This window comes from Stegastes partitus, unplaced genomic scaffold, assembly GCF_000690725.1.
Source record: "Stegastes partitus isolate 25-593 unplaced genomic scaffold, Stegastes_partitus-1.0.2 Scaffold969, whole genome shotgun sequence".
NCBI lineage: Eukaryota > Metazoa > Chordata > Actinopteri > Pomacentridae > Stegastes > Stegastes partitus.
In genome coordinates, this window is record NW_007578700.1 from 2,728 (window position 1) to 6,785 (window position 4,058).

Genomic DNA, 4,058 nt, shown 5'->3' on the forward strand with positions numbered 1-4,058 from the left:
TGATCCTAGCGTCTGACTGTGTGATCGGTTAAAGCTGTGTGATACCTGGAGGTCATGCAGTTCTGACATGGACTCACCTGGATGTGAATCAGTCAGAGGGTTCAGCAACGAATGTGGAGCTTCGAAGACTTACCAGGAGGATTTGACAGCATCTGGCGGGATTCTGTACGGTATCAGAGAAACAGAAGAAGGTATGACAGGTGGAACAGTGTTGTTTTTGTGGAATTTGTCTTTTTAACCCTCTGAATCCAGTTTTGCAGTGTTTTGCTCCTGTGACATTTTTCTGCACTGTGGGTTCATTTTTCACTGCAATATAAAGTCCTGCACCTCTGTGGAAACACAACAACCACAACTAGAAATGTGTGTACTACAACAAAGCTATAAAGCCTTAAATCTTTTTTAAAAAATGGCAAAAACATACCTGAATTTCTTTATTTATTTCAAAAAAGTTTTAAAAATCTGGAATTAAGATGCACAGTTTGTTTTCCAAGTGGCCAAAGATGCTACCAATACTGGAGAAAAAACAAAGTTGTTTCATACATATTATAGATATTTTACAGCCTAAATTCTTCTGTAAGCTCTAGTCTGCATCACATCAGCTGTAGAAAGATGTTTCACCGTGCTGGACGTGGCTCCTCTGTGCTGCTTTTATTTTATTGATCAAATATTTTTATTTACCTCCAGTCTCCCTCACTGCCTGAAGTTTAACCAAATATGAAAAGATTTGTTTGTCACATGACTGTTGGTCGCAGCTGAGTCAGTCGTGGTTTCCCAGTTATGCAGGATTTAGTTTTTTTAACAGAATCTGGTGTCATTTTTGAAGATTTTTCGAATCAGACATGCAAAAAAAAAAATAAATAAAATTTCAACTTAGATTTGGTTATTTTTTCCTGACTGTAGCATCATACACGATTCATTCGAGGACCGTTGGAAAGGTGAGAAATCTGCAAATTCTTGTTTTTACGCTTTCCGGCTCTGATAAATGACGTCATTTTGGGTTTTTGCATTTTAAGGGTGTTGAAAGTGTGACTTCAGCTTCCACAAAAAGATGTCCGGCTGGTCGAGAAACACAAGAAATCTCATGATCAGTCAGATTGTAAATAAACAAACCGATTTGGAGAAAAAGAAAACTTTTGTCATGTGGTCTTTGTTCACAGCTGAGTTACTTCTGGCTTCTTTGTTATACAGAATTTTCTTGCATTTTGTTTTTTGGAACAATTTAAATGAGACTTGAAGTGATTTTGATCAAACATCTAAAGTTCAGACTCAGTTTTCCTGATATATTGACAGATGAATCAGAAAGTTGGAAATCCGGCACTTCTTTTAGTTGTTTATCGTGTTTAGTTTTGGTAAATGTCCTCATTTTGTCAATTTACAAAAACAAAAGCATTCTTCCAAACCCACTGGTGGGTGTTGGGGTTCAGAGTGTTCATGACGGTTTGCAGATTGTAAAATGCGTCCTTGAACGGCTCAAAAAGCACATAAGTGTGCGGCGGTCTGTCACGGGCCTCATCGAGCACAAAGAGGGAACACTGACTCATGTCTGGGTCCAGCAGACACTCCTTCAGCAGCGTATCATATACTGGTGCAGGCCTCAAAACGAACCTACAATTAAGACCGAAAAATACAAGTGGAGCTGAAAGACGTCTAACAGAAGCTGCAGCTTGACTTTGAAGTGGATCAAACTCTCTCTAAGATCACTTACCTCTTGGCCTTGACAGCAACCAAACTCCTCGGAGACTCTTGGAGCCACGAGGCGACGCAGCTGGAGGTGCATTGTACCGCCGCCTGATCTCCTTCTCAACCACTTTCTCCACCTGCAAGCAAGATTTGATGATCATGGACATGTAACCGGATGTAAAGTGGGTTCAGACGCAGTTCAACACATTTCAGGCATCATTCAGAGTCTGTCCCTCGTGCTTTTTCTTTTTTTTGCCACACTGTGCCCCGATAAATCAGCCATGCAGTGAAAGAAATCACGAGCGCTCACACCTGAGCGAGCTGGTCCTTGAGCTCAGGAAGAGGCGGCTGAAGGGCAGGACGCTCTGTCTTGCTGCCATTAGATACCGAGCATGTCTCCTCCTCTCTGGAGGATCAATACGCTGCCTCCCTTCATGTGCACAGGAGCAGCCAGGACATGTGTAAACTTCTAGTAAAATCCACACAATGTAGCGCTTTGTTTAATTAAGATGACCTACAAAGATAACCAACTTCCTAACAGGATTTTTTTCTTCTATTAAACAATGAGTCAGAGGTAGTGATCAGGGCTGGAAGGAACTCATAAAACCTCAGATATCCCCCGAGGCTGCAGAAGACTGAGTCACAGCATTACGTCTGTGTGTGGCAGCGAAGGAAAAGCCTGATAATCATCTCCAGCTGGGACGTGGTAACAATGTCAGAGTGGAAAAGGCCTGGCATGGGACCGACGGAGAAATTTTATTTCCAACTTCTAAATCCGTGACATAACAGAGATTAGTTTCTAGTTGGAGGGAATATTTATTGCATCAAGATTTAAGCTCATTTCAATGACGCTCGAAGACTGGCGGATGAGAACACGTCGTCTCGCTTGGAGATGTTTATTGACTGAAAAGTTAGCTGTGGACATATTAAAGAGGAACTTAACAACCTCTGAGAGTCGGGCTTTGGCTCTGGACTGTGCATAAAAGATGGATACAGCGACTGTGGCGTCACCCATTAGTTTGTAGTTTGGAAGTCTTGAGTTGCCATCTTGGTCTGTTCAAACCAAATGGAAGTCGGCGCTGCAGCTGCAATACAGTAGCACCCTGACGATTACCCTACTTTATCGACTAGTGTCCTCTAAATGGTACGATCATTTACAAAATAAATATATCATGCTGTATTGACTTGCAGCTAATGATTGAGGCCATGAAGTCATCAGGAAAATGTTCACTGAGCTAACAGAGTAAAGTAGAAGTAGGAAGAGATTTCCACACAGTCTGACCTCTGAGTCGCCCCCTGCTGGCTGAGTTTGTGGTTTTACGTCACCTCCAGTGGTTCAATGTTCTTCTTTGTTTGTCAAGTCTGCAGCAATAACAGGAAAATGTAAAGATTTCTGCCAAAAAAGGAAACACAGAGCATACAGCGATGATGCACCCACAAGAGCCCATTTTAAACCAGCATAATCCAACATCAGGGAATATTAGGAGGGAATAAAAATCATTATCGCTACTGGTGGCGTAACTCTTAAAAACAGCAGCTTCCTTTACATTTCTTACAATGATATGTTTTCATCTACGGGAAAACATGAAGAATAAAAAGTTCTTACATCGCTGAATGCTAACGAGAAGAGGTAGGTCTTCAACCGACAACTTTGAGCAGCTGTTGTATGAAAAACATAAAGACTAGGAGCAGCTCCAGTGGGACACTCGATCGTCTTTCTTTTCACGTTGAGATCTCAGAAAAGCCAAGAACATCTACTTGGTCGCCCTCAGCGCTCCAACCAGGGGTACGATGATGCAAAAACTCTGCTTGCTAAGGTGGCTGCATTTAAAACCTTAAAAACAAACAATAACATCTTAAAATCAATCCTGAAATGAACAGCAGATGGAGGCCAGTACTGGAGTTATGTGATTAAGCTGTTTTTTTTTTCCCTGTTAGAAGATGTGTTTTGTTGCAGCTACAGACACCAAAGTCACGACTGCTTTGGACCTACAAGCATCTAACCGAGCGGTAATAAAGGCACGAATCACCTTTTCAACGTTACTGAAAGAGAAAAATTGACCTTCAGCTTGGCTGAAAGTCTGAACTGAAAAAAGCTGCTTTTGACCGCCGGGCTGATCCGTCTGTCAGATCTGAAAAGAGCTGTCGAAGATCTCGCCAAAGCTTTTGCACAAAAGATCGATTGAATGACGCAAAAGGGAGCAAGAGTGCCGTCGGGGTCATCCAGAAGGTCCAGCTGAACAAACAGAGCATTTTCAGCCTTATTTTCATTATGATTGAGAAAGTTCAGATCCATCCAGGTTTTAATGTCTTTTTAGAAATCCAGCCAGGTCTGCACCGAGTCTCTACTTCCTATTTTTATTGGCAGATAGATTTTT